Source organism: Salvelinus alpinus, chromosome 3 (assembly GCF_045679555.1).
Source record: "Salvelinus alpinus chromosome 3, SLU_Salpinus.1, whole genome shotgun sequence".
In the NCBI taxonomy this organism is placed as follows: Eukaryota; Metazoa; Chordata; class Actinopteri; order Salmoniformes; family Salmonidae; genus Salvelinus; species Salvelinus alpinus.
This window is the reverse complement of record NC_092088.1, coordinates 6,506,516-6,520,193: the sequence shown is the minus strand read 5'-3', so window position 1 is coordinate 6,520,193 and position 13,678 is coordinate 6,506,516. Positions and strand designations below refer to the sequence as shown.

The 13,678-nt window shown below is 48.8% G+C and overlaps 1 protein-coding gene across 2 annotated transcripts in view; it reads right to left on the bottom strand.

Annotated features, from left to right (window-relative positions):
- Positions 1-13,678, bottom strand: part of LOC139569942 (zinc finger MIZ domain-containing protein 1-like) — a 286,857-nt gene that overhangs the window by 75,491 nt on the left and 197,688 nt on the right. Inside the window, exon 1 of one of the 2 annotated variants that reach the window (XM_071391333.1) lies at positions 6,835-7,841. The exons of the other annotated variant lie outside the window; for it this stretch is intronic. The gene's annotated coding sequence lies outside the window, so the exon portion shown is untranslated. Of the gene's footprint in view, positions 1-6,834; positions 7,842-13,678 lie in introns of those variants that run through there. 2 annotated transcript variants of the gene reach the window in all.

Genomic DNA, 13,678 nt, shown 5'->3' with positions numbered 1-13,678 from the left:
CTACTAACCTACCTCCATCCCCCTGTCAGCCACTACTACTAACCTACCTCCATCCCCCTGTCAGCCACTACTACTAACCTACCTCCATCCCCCTGTCAGCCACCACTACTAACCTACCTCCATCCCCCTGTCAGCCACTACTACTAACCTACCTCCATCCCCCTGTCAGCCACTACTACTAACCTACCTCCATCCCCCTGTCAGCCACCACTACTAACCTACCTCCATCCCCCTGTCAGCCACCACTACTAACCTACCTCCATCCCCCTGTCAGCCACCACTACTAACCTACCTCCATCCTCCTGTCAGCCACCACTACTAACCTACCTCCATCCCCCTGTCAGCCACTACTACTAACCTACCTCCATCCTCCTGTCAGCCACTACTACTAACCTACCTCCATCCCCCTGTCAGCCACTACTACTAACCTACCTCCATCCCCCTGTCAGCCACCACTACTAACCTACCTCCATCCTCCTGTCAGCCACCACTACTAACCTACCTCCATCCCCCTGTCAGCCACTACTACTAACCTACCTCCATCCCCCTGTCAGCCACCACTACTAACCTACCTCCATCCCCCTGTCAGCCACCACTACTAACCTACCTCCATCCTCCTGTCAGCCACCACTACTAACCTACCTCCATCCCCCTGTCAGCCACTACTACTAACCTACCTCCATCCTCCTGTCAGCCACTACTACTAACCTACCTCCATCCTCCTGTCAGCCACTACTACTAACCTACCTCCATCCCCCTGTCAGCCACTACTACTAACCTACCTCCATCCTCCTGTCAGCCACTACTACTAACCTTCCCCCTATCCCTGTCAGCCACTACTACTAACCTACCTCCATCCCCCTGTCAGCCACCACTACTAACCTACCTCCATCCTCCTGTCAACCACCACTACTAACCTACCTCCATCCTCCTGTCAACCACCACTACTAACCTACCTCCATCCCCCTGTCAGCCACTACTACTAACCTACCTCCATCCCCCTGTCAGCCACTACTACTAACCTACCTCCATCCCCCTGTCAGCCACTACTACTAACCTACCTCCATCCCCCTGTCAGCCACTACTACTAACCTACCTCCATCCCCCTGTCAGCCACCACTACTAACCTACCTCCATCCCCCTGTCAGCCACCACTACTAACCTACCTCAATCCCCCTGTCAGCCACCACTACTAACCTACCTCCATCCTCCTGTCAGCCACTACTACTAACCTACCTCCATCCCCCTGTCAGCCACTACTACTAACCTACCTCCATCCCCCTGTCAGCCACCACTACTAACCTACCTCCATCCCCCTGTCAGCCACTACTACTAACCTACCTCCATCCCCCTGTCAGCCACCACTACTAACCTACCTCCATCCCCCTGTCAGCCACTACTACTAACCTACCTCCATCCCCCTGTCAGCCACCACTACTAACCTACCTCCATCCCCCTGTCAGCCACCACTACTAACCTACCTCCATCCTCCTGTCAACCACTACTACTAACCTACCTCCATCCCCCTGTCAGCCACCACTACTAACCTACCTCCATCCTCCTGTCAGCCACTACTACTAACCTACCTCCATCCCCCTGTCAACCACCACTACTAACCTACCTCCATCCCCCTGTCAGCCACTACTACTAACCTACCTCCATCCCCCTGTCAACCACCACTACTAACCTCCCTCCATCCTCCTGTCAACCACCACTACTAACCTACCTCCATCCCCCTGTCAGCCACTACTACTAACCTACCTCCATCCCCCTGTCAGCCACTACTACTAACCTACCTCCATCCCCCTGTCAGCCACCACTACTAACCTACCTCCATCCCCCTGTCAACCACTACTACTAACCTACCTCCATCCCCCTGTCAGCCACTACTACTAACCTACCTCCATCCTCCTGTCAGCCACTACTACTAACCTACCTCCATCCCCCTGTCAGCCACCACTACTAACCTACCTCCATCCCCCTGTCAACCACTACTACTAACCTACCTCCATCCCCCTGTCAGCCACTACTACTAACCTACCTCCATCCCCCTGTCAGCCACTACTACTAACCTACCTCCATCCCCCTGTCAGCCACTACTACTAACCTACCTCCATCCCCCTGTCAGCCACCACTACTAACCTACCTCCATCCTCCTGTCAACCACTACTACTAACCTACCTCCATCCCCCTGTCAGCCACCACTACTAACCTACCTCCATCCCCCTGTCAACCACTACTACTAACCTACCTCCATCCCCCTGTCAGCCACTACTACTAACCTACCTCCATCCTCCTGTCAACCACTACTACTAACCTACCTCCATCCTCCTGTCAGCCACTACTACTAACCTACCTCCATCCTCCTGTCAGCCACTACTACTAACCTACCTCCATCCCCCTGTCAACCACCACTACTAACCTACCTCCATCCCCCTGTCAGCCACTACTACTAACCTACCTCCATCCCCCTGTCAGCCACTACTACTAACCTACCTCCATCCTCCTGTCAACCACCACTACTAACCTACCTCCATCCCCCTGTCAGCCACTACTACTAACCTACCTCCATCCCCCTGTCAGCCACTACTACTAACCTACCTCCATCCCCCTGTCAGCCACTACTACTAACCTACCTCCATCCCCCTGTCAGCCACCACTACTAACCTACCTCCATCCCCCTGTCAGCCACTACTACTAACCTACCTCCATCCCCCTGTCAGCCACTACTACTAACCTACCTCCATCCCCCTGTCAGCCACTACTACTAACCTACCTCCATCCCCCTGTCAGCCACTACTACTAACCTACCTCCATCCCCCTGTCAGCCACTACTACTAACCTACCTCCATCCCCCTGTCAGCCACTACTACTAACCTACCTCCATCCCCCTGTCAACCACCACTACTAACCTACCTCCATCCCCCTGTCAGCCACTACTACTAACCTACCTCCATCCTCCTGTCAGCCACTACTACTAACCTACCTCCATCCCCCTGTCAGCCACCACTACTAACCTACCTCCATCCCTCTGTCAGCCACTACTACTAACCTACCTCCATCCCCCTGTCAACCACCACTACTAACCTACCTCCATCCCCCTGTCAGCCACTACTACTAACCTACCTCCATCCCCCTGTCAACCACCACTACTAACCTACCTCCATCCCCCTGTCAGCCACCACTACTAACCTACCTCCATCCCCCTGTCAACCACCACTACTAACCTACCTCCATCCTCCTGTCAGCCACCACTACTAACCTACCTCCATCCCCCTGTCAGCCACTACTACTAACCTACCTCCATCCCCCTGTCAGCCACCACTACTAACCTACCTCCATCCCCCTGTCAACCACTACTACTAACCTACCTCCATCCCCCTGTCAGCCACTACTACTAACCTACCTCCATCCCCCTGTCAGCCACCACTACTAACCTACCTCCATCCCCCTGTCAGCCACCACTACTAACCTACCTCCATCCCCCTGTCAGCCACTACTACTAACCTACCTCCATCCTCCTGTCAGCCACTACTACTAACCTACCTCCATCCCCCTGTCAACCACCACTACTAACCTACCTCCATCCCCCTGTCAGCCACTACTACTAACCTACCTCCATCCCCCTGTCAGCCACTACTACTAACCTACCTCCATCCCCCTGTCAACCACCACTACTAACCTACCTCCATCCCCCTGTCAGCCACTACTACTAACCTACCTCCATCCCCCTGTCAGCCACCACTACTAACCTACCTCCATCCTCCTGTCAGCCACCACTACTAACCTACCTCCATCCCCCTGTCAGCCACTACTACTAACCTCCCTCCATCCTCCTGTCAGCCACCACTACTAACCTACCTCCATCCCCCTGTCAGCCACCACTACTAACCTACCAGGACATATCCACATTCAGACAGCACAGAGACCAGATATGTCCCCCGTCTTTGTGCTCCACTGTCCAGTAAAGAGACCTCACATGTCTACAAATACTTATTTGCAGGAATCAGGAAGCCAGGGCTTATTTTCATCTGTGCACAACTCAAGCAAGCCAGTAGCTATTTTACAGCTTCCTGTGTCTCCCCCCCTCTCCCTATCTACTCCCCCCGCCACCCTCTCTCCCCCACTTTCTCTCTCTCTTCTTCTCCCTCTCTCACTGTACTCCCTCCACTCTCTCTCTATCTCTGACAACCAATCCCCACGAGACAATAGCATGGCAGAACAAGAGGGTTAAGACTTTTAAAAAAGGAAACTTTGTTCATATAGCAAGCAGACAGGAGTACATACAGCAGAGAGGAGGACATAGCAGAGAGGAGGACATACATCAGAGAGGAGGACATACAGCAGACAGGAGTACATACAGCAGAGAGGAGGACATAGCAGAGAGGAGGACATACAGCAGAGAGGAGGACATACAGCAGAGAGGAGGACATACAGCAGAGAGGAGGACATACAGCAGAGAGGAGGACATAGCAGAGAGGAGGACATACAGCAGAGAGGAGGACATACAGCAGAGAGGAGGACATACAGCAGAGAGGAGGACATACAGCAGAGAGGAGGACATACAGCAGAGAGGAGGACATACAGCAGAGAGGAGGACATACAGCAGAGAGGAGGACATACAGCAGAGAGGAGGACATACAGCAGAGAGGAGGACATAGCAGAGAGGAAGACAGGAGGACATACAGCAGAGAGGAGGACATACAGCAGAGAGGAGGACATACAGCAGAGAGGAGGACATACAGCAGAGAGGAGGACATACAGCAGAGAGGAGGACATACAGCAGAGAGGAGGACATACAGCAGAGAGGAGGACATACAGCAGAGAGGAGGACATACAGCAGAGAGGAGGACATACAGCAGAGAGGAGGACATACAGCAGAGAGGAGGACATACAGCAGAGAGGAGGACATACAGCAGAGAGGAGGACATAGCAGAGAGGAAGACAGGAGGACATACAGCAGAGAGGAGGACATACAGCAGAGAGGAGGACATACAGCAGAGAGGAGGACAGGAGGACATACAGCAGAGAGGAGGACAGGAGGACATACAGCAGAGAGGAGGACAGGAGGACATACAGCAGAGAGGAGGACAGGAGGACTTACAGCAGAGAGGAGGACAGGAGGACTTACAGCAGAGAGGAGGACATACAGCAGAGAGGAGGACAGGAGGACATACAGCAGAGAGGAGGACAGGAGGACATACAGCAGAGAGGAGGACATACAGCAGAGAGGAGGACATAGCAGAGAGGAGGACAGGAGGACATACAGCAGAGAGGAGGACAGGAGGACATACAGCAGAGAGGAGGACATAGCAGAGAGGAGGACAGGAGGACATACAGCAGAGAGGAGGACAGGAGGACATACAGCAGAGAGGAGGACAGGAGGACATACAGCAGAGAGGAGGACATACAGCAGAGAGGAGGACATACAGCAGAGAGGAGGACAGGAGGACATACAGCAGAGAGGAGGACAGGAGGACATACAGCAGAGAGGAGGACAGGAGGACTTACAGCAGAGAGGAGGACAGGAGGACTTACAGCAGAGAGGAGGACAGGAGGACTTACAGCAGAGAGGAGGACATACAGCAGAGAGGAGGACAGGAGGACATACAGCAGAGAGGAGGACAGGAGGACTTACAGCAGAGAGGAGGACAGGAGGACATACAGCAGAGAGGAGGACAGGAGGACATACAGCAGAGAGGAGGACAGGAGGACTTACAGCAGAGAGGAGGACAGGAGGACATAGAGCAGAGAGGAGGACAGGAGGACATACGGCAGAGAGGAGGACAGGAGGACATAGAGCAGAGAGGAGGACATACAGCAGAGAGGAGGACAGGAGGACATACAGCAGAGAGGAGGACAGGAGGACATACAGCAGAGAGGAGGACAGGAGGACATACAGCAGAGAGGAGGACAGGAGTACATACAGCAGAGAGGAGGACAGGAGGACTTACAGCAGAGAGGAGGACAGGAGGACATACAGCAGAGAGGAGGACAGGAGGACATACAGCAGAGAGGAGGACAGGAGGACATACAGCAGAGAGGAGGACAGGAGGACATACAGCAGAGAGGAGGACATGAGGACATACAGCAGAGAGGAGGACAGGAGGACATACAGCAGAGAGGAGGACAGGAGGACATACAGCAGAGAGGAGGACAGGAGGACATACAGCAGAGAGGAGGACAGGAGGACATACGGCAGAGAGGAGGACAGGAGGACATACGGCAGAGAGGAGGGACAGGAGAGGACATACAGCAGAGAGGAGGACATACAGCAGAGAGGAGGACATACAGCAGAGAGGAGGACATACAGCAGAGAGGAGGACAGGAGGACATACAGCAGAGAGGAGGACAGGAGGACATAGAGCAGAGAGGAGGACAGGAGGACATAGAGCAGAGAGGAGGACAGGAGGACATACAGCAGAGAGGAGGACAGGAGGACATAGAGCAGAGAGGAGGACAGGAGGACATAGAGCAGAGAGGAGGACAGGAGGACATACAGCAGAGAGGAGGACAGGAGGACATACAGCAGAGAGGAGGACATAGCAGAGAGGAGGAGGACTGGCGTTAGGATCATAGATAATGTCTCAGTCTACTCTAGAACATAAAGGACCTGGTTTTCTGCTGCTGCCGCTCAAGGGTTAAAGAGAGAGAGATAGCGAACGAAGGAGAGAGGGGTGGGGGGGACAGTGAGAGAGGGAGAGGAAGAGAGAGGGGTGGGGGGGGGGGCAGTGAGAGAGGGCGAGAGATGGGTGGGGGGACAGTGAGAGAGGGAGAGAGAGGGGTGGGGGGGGGGGACAGTGAGAGAGAGAACTAAATGTTTTATTTCCTCACCTCTGTTGTATTTTCCTGCAGCTGTTGCTGTTATAGATGTATCCTCTCTGTCTACTGAGCCATTGCTTGCCCTCCCAATAAACACATCACACAGACACAGCCACACAGCCAGAAGAGAGGGACGAAGAAGAAACACAAACAGACAAGCAGGCTAGGCAGCTCACATTTCAAACTTGCAAGGGGGTGGTGCCTAATGTGCCAGACAGCCTGTATCTTGGACCGGCTCCAGAGGAACGAGTAAAAAAAAGAAGCCTCAATCAATTCATTTAAAAACAGAGTTTGTTAGGGAAAAGGGCAGAGCAGCAGTGCTACCGGTCAGCTCCTCTTTAAAACAGCAGGGACAGGAATGGTTTCGGATCAGTAGATTAAGCTGGGATTTTATCCCCTTCTTGTCCACTCTGCTATTCTCTAACGTAGCGTACAGTTGAATTAATCCATCAAACTAGACATCCTAAGTAACGGCAACCAGGGAGGATTCTGGGAGAGTAGGAGGCAGGGTTGAGAGACTAAGGAGTATGAATCCTGTATTTCACCCTATTCCCTATATAGTGCACTACTTTAGACCAGGGTCCTGGGGGAAAGGAGTGCACTATATAGGGAATAGGGTTCCATTTAGGATGCTAACACCCTGACTTCCTGATATGCAGAGAAAGGCAGATAGAAGGATGGAACCAGCAGGACAGGGCTGGGCTGGCTAGGAAAGGACATGGCAGGACAGGGCTGGACAGGATATGGCTGGGCAGGGCAGGACAGGAGAGGACAAGGCTGGGCTGGGCAGTGCAGGACAGGAGAGGACAAGGCTGGGCTGGGGAGGAGAGGACAAGGCTGGGCTGGGCAGTGCAGGACAGGAGAGGACAAGGCTGGGCTGGGCAGGGTTTGGGCTTGTCTATATGTGTGCTTGGGAGGGGAGGGGCCATGCTGTGTGAGCACCCAGCCTTGGATAAATAATTACACAACTATAAACGTGTAAACGACAGGGACAAGCAGTCAATATTATACTATGTTACTACACAATCATATTTTCTTGATATTCAGCAGCAATTCATTAAGCAAATTGTTAAATTAGTGCCGCTAATCTAACGGATAAAATACAATAACGGACATTTTAATTCCAGACATGGCTAACGAAATCACATGTAATGAACGGACATCATATATCAATGTAATCCCGTGTAGTTACATACATATATCTAGCTAGCTAGTATAATCCATATGGGAAACACAGTACAGTGTAGAGTAGTTTATGGATGAGATGGTTGGTTTACCATTGTCACGCCCTGACCTCAGTTATCTATGTTTTCTGTATTATTTTGGTCAGGTCAGGGTGTGACGAGGGTGGGTATGCTAGTTTGTCTTGTCTAGGGTTTTTGTATGTCTAGGGGTGTTTTGTTAGCCTAGGTATATTGTAGGTCTATGGTGGCCTGAATTGGTTCCCAATCAGAGACAGCTGTTTATCGTTGTCTCTGATTGGGGATCCTATTTAGGTTGCCATTTTTCCATTTCGGTTTGGTGGGTTCTTGTCTATGGGGAGTTGCATGTCAGCACTCGTTTTATTTAGTGTCACATTAGTTTGTTCAGTGTTCTTCGTTTAATTAAAGAAGAATGTATTCATATCACGCCTTGGTCTCCTCAATACGACGAACGTGACAACCATTCACTCAGCTCACCGCTCACCAGTGTTGGGATCAATTCCATTTCAATTCAGGAAGTCAACTGAAAATTAGATCGAAATTGAGATTGGAATTTCCGTTTACTTCCTGAATTGACTCCATCCGCACAGTCATCAAGGGGCGGCAGGTAGCCTAGTGGTTAGAGTGTTGGGTCAGTAACCCAAAGGTTGCTGGATCGAATCCCCGAGCTGACAAGGTAAAAATCTGTCATTCTGCCCCTGAACAAGGCAGTTAACCCACTGTTCCCCCGGTTAACAAGGCCTGTTCCCCGGTTGGCCGTCATTGTAAATAAGAATTTGGTCTTTAACTGACTTGTCTAGTTAAAATAAAGGTTAAATTATCAATAAAAAAATCTGCACTACAGAAAGGACAATCATCTAGACAGGTTAAAACCGTATCTCTTGGCATTTCCTATCACCTGAAACAGGTGAATCGCAGCGCTATAAGTTATCTGTCATCCGTGTGGCTGTGGTGTGTGGATCATCAATGAAACAGTTTAACTTTAGTCCGTCCCCTCGCCCCGATCCGGGCGCGAACCAGGGACCCTCTGCACACATCAACAACAGTCACCCACGAAGCGTCGTTACCCATCGCTCCACAAAAGCCGCGGAGGAAGACAAAGATACTGTCTGATTAGTGAGTTGATTTACAGCCTTCAGTGCAGAGTAGCTAACTGTTAGTACAGTATCTTCCGTAGAGGGAAGAGGCTGTCACGTTCGTCGTATGGAGGAAGAGAGGAGGACCAAGGCGCAGCGTGATAGTAATACATTCCTCTATTTATTTACCGAAACGAAGAACACTTGACAAACTATACAAAAAACAACAAAACAAACGTGAAGCCATATACGAAAAGTGCAGACACGGGCAACTTACACATAGACAATAACCCACGAAATCCCTAAAGATTATGGCTGCCTAAATATGGTTCCCTATCAGAGACAATGATAAACAGCTGCCTCTAATTGAGAACCAATCTAGGCAACCATAGACATACAAACACCTAGACTAGAAAACACCCCATAAACATAGAAAACCCCTAGACAAGACAAAACACATACATCCCCCATGTCACACCCTGACCTAACCAAAATAATAAAGAAAACAAAGATAACTAAGGCCGGGGCGTGACAGAGGGAAAAGCTGTGAAAACTACTTTATGTCAATAGCATCAGCACTAATGAATTTCAGTGCCTTAAGGTATTCAGACCCCTTGACTTTTTACACATTTTGTTACGGTTTTTCTGTTTTTACTTCAGAAATCTACACACAATACCCCAGAATGACAAAGTAAAAAACTGGATTTTTATTTTATTTTTTGCAAATGTATTAAAAATTTTAAACAGAAATACCTTATCTACGTAAGTATTCAGATCGTTTGCTATGAAACTCGAAATTGATCTCAGGTGCGTCCTGTTTCCATTGATCTTCCTTGACATATTTTCTCCAACTTGATTGGAGTCCACCTAAATTCAATTGATTGGACAGGATTTGGAAAGGCACAGACCTGTCTACATAAGGTCAGTCCAACAGATGACAGTGCACGTCAGAGCAAAAACCAAGCCGTGAAGGTCAATGGAATTGTCCGTAGAGCTCCGAGACAGGATTGTGTCGAGGCAGAGATCTGGGGAAGGGTACTAAAATGTCTGCAGCATTGAAAGTCCCCAAGAACACAGTGACCTCCATCATTCTTAAATGGAAGAAGTTTGGAACCACCAAGACTCTTCCTAGAGCTAGCTGCCCGGCCAAACTGAGCAATCGGGGGAGAAGGGCCTTGGTCAGGGAGGTGACCAAGAACACGATGGTCACTTTGACAGAGCTCTAGAGTTCCACTGTGGAGATGGGAGAAGCTTCCAGAAGGGCAACCATCTCTGCAGCACTCCACCAATCAAGCCTTTATGGTAGAGTGGCCACTCCTCAGTAAAAGGCACATGACAGCCCACTTGGAGTTTGCCAAAAGGCACCTAAAGACTCTCAGACCATGAGAAACAAGATTCTCTGGTCTAATGAGACCAACATTGAACTCTTTGGCCTGAATGCCAAGTGTCACGTCTGGAGTAAACCTGGCACCATCCCTACGGTGAAGTATTGTGGTGGTAGCATCATGCTTTGGGGATGTTTTTCAGCGGCAGGAACTGGAAGACTAGTCAGGATCGAGGCAAAGATGAACGGAGCAAAGTAGAGAGAGATCCTTGATGAAAACCTGCTCCAGAGCTCTCAGGACCTCAGACTGGGGCGAAGGTTAACCTTCCAACAGGACAACGACCCTAAGCACACTGCCAAGACAATGCAGGAGTGGCTTCGGGACAAGTCTCTGAATGTCCTTGAGTGGCCCAACCAGAGCCCGGACTTGAACCTAATCGAACATCTCTTAGAACCTGAAAATAGCTGTGCAGCAACAGTCCCCATCCAACCTGACAGAGCTTGAGAGGATCGGCGGAGAAGAATGGGAGAAACTCCCCAAATACGGGTGTGCCAAGCTTGTAGAGTCATACCCAAGATGACTCAAGGCTGTAATCACTACCAAAGGTGCTTCAAAAAAAGTACTGAGTAAAGGGTCTGAATACTTATGTAAATGTGATAGTTTTTTATTTGTAATAAATTTGCCAAAATGTCTAAAAACCTGTTTTTGCTTTGTTATTATGGGGTATTATGTGTAGATTGAAGAGGGAACATTTTAGAATAAGGCTGTAACGTAACAAAATGTGGAAAAAGTAAAACGGTCGGAATACTTTCCGAAAAGAACTGCATATGAAGCATGGTGACTGATTTGTGATCTAACCCCATTGATCAAATAAATCACATTTTGACAAGCTTGTGCAACGTCTGGGATTGTCACATTTGAAAAACATTGAAAACAAGATAACTAACATTCTTGCTCGTCTCAATTGTCTCTGTCCTAAGACCATATGCATAACAGTCTCTTAAATCAGTTCCCATTCTGTCCTGAGACATATCTCAGTTCCCATTGCTTCTGTCCTGAGACATGTCTCAGTTCCCATTGCTTCTGTCCTGAGACATATCTCAGTTCCCATTGCTTCTGTCCTGAGACATATCTCAGTTCCCATTCTGTCCTGAGACATATCTCAGTTCCCATTGCTTCTGTCCTGAGACATATCTCAGTTCCCATTGCTTCTGTCCTGAGACATATCTCAGTACCCATTATGCCCTGAGACATATCTCAGTTCCCATTGCTTCTGTCCTGAGACATATCTCAGTACCCATTATGCCCTGAGACATATCTCAGTACCCATTATGCCCTGAGACATATCTCTGTTCCCATTATGCCCTGAGACATATCTCAGTTCCCATTGCTTCTGTCCTGAGACATATCTCAGTACCCATTATGCCCTGAGACATATCTCTGTTCCCATTATGCCCTGAGACATATCTCAGTTCCCATTGCTTCTGTCCTGAGGGCTGGGCGGTATAACATATATACCAGCATTGATGCAGGAACCGGTTTGTGTTTTTACTTTAAATTCTCTAACGGTATTTCAGTGGTTGTTTTGTTAAATGTGATATGCAACTCCGGCGTGTGTAATGTCTGTTTTAATGAGTCATTTTTCTCTTCCTGTTGCATGCTGCTTCCCACACCAAGCCCCACCCCCCTGTCACTCAAGGAGAGAGCAGTTGCTAGACCACAGAGTCACTTTCCTGTTCAGATGCAGAAAGATGTTGGTGACAACGATGCTGCTTTTCTACAAGCACTATTAGTTTGTGTATATTACTGTCTGCTAGTGTCCGTTTTTTCTTAGCATGTTGTGGCAAAAATAAGCCGCTAATGCTAATCGCTACTTGCTTGCTAAATGTAATAAGTCAGAGCAAACTTAGCTGGCTAATACAGCCTGGTGCCAGTGCTGGTGTAGGCCTAGCAAAGCATGTTGTTTGTGCAACAGTATCTTCCAAATCAGATAGGAATAGGTCAATCATGAATATATTAGCTAGCTAGCTACACGAGGTAAGACAACATGACCTGTAACATCTAATTAGGGTGCCCTGGAAACACTGACCAACACTTTGGTTCCTAACCTGTCAATAATTCCTCCCTGGCTTATTCATTCATTGTCACGTCAAACAATGTATTCAAGGTGCTGCCCAGCGTATTCCAACTATATAATTAGATTAATCTATATTATTATAGATAATATAGATTAATAACTAATAGATAATAAAATAGATAATAACTATAGATTATCTATACTGAACAAAAATACAAACGCAACATGCAACAATTTCAATGATTTTACTTATTTTTTTACAATTCATATAATTGAAATCAGTCAACTGAAATAAATTCATTAGGCCCTAATCTATGTATTTCACATGACTGAGAATACAGATATGGATCTGTTGCCCACAGATACTTAAAACAAAAAGTCAGTATCTGGTGTGACCACCTGCCTCATGTAGCATGACACGTCTCCTTCACATAGAGTTGATCAGGAATGTTGTCCCACTCCTCTTCAATGGCTGTTTAAAGTTGCCGGATATTGGCGGGAACTGGAACACACTGTTGTACACGTCAATCCAGAGCATCCCAAACATGCTCAATGGGTGACCGGTGAGTACGCAGGCCATGCAAGAACTGGGACATTTTCAGCTTCCAGGAATCGTGTACAGATCTTTGTGACATGGGGCCGTGCATTATCATGCTGAAACATGAGGTGATGGTGGCAGATGAACGGCTCGTCAATGGGCCTCGGGGTCTTGTTACGGTATCTCTGTTCATTCAAATTGCCATCGATAAAATACAATTGTGTTAGTTGTCCATAGCTTATGCCTGCTCATACCATAACCCCACCGCCACCATGGGGCACTCTGTTCACAACGTTGACATCAGCAAACCACCTCCCCACACTACGCCATACACCTGGTCTGTTGTTGCGAGGCCGGTTGGACGTACTGCCAAATTCTCAAAAACAACGTTTGGAGGCGGCTTATGGTAGAGAAATTAAAAAATAAATGATCTGGCAACAGCTCTAGTGGACTTTCCTGTAATCAGCATGCCAGTTGCACGCTCCCACAACACTTGAGACTTCTGTGGCATTATGTTGTGAGATAAAACTGCACATTTTAGAGTGGCCTTTTATTGTGCCCAGCACAAGGTGCACCTGTGTAATGATCATGCGGTTTAATCAGCTTCTTGATATGCCATACCTGTCAGGTGGATGGAT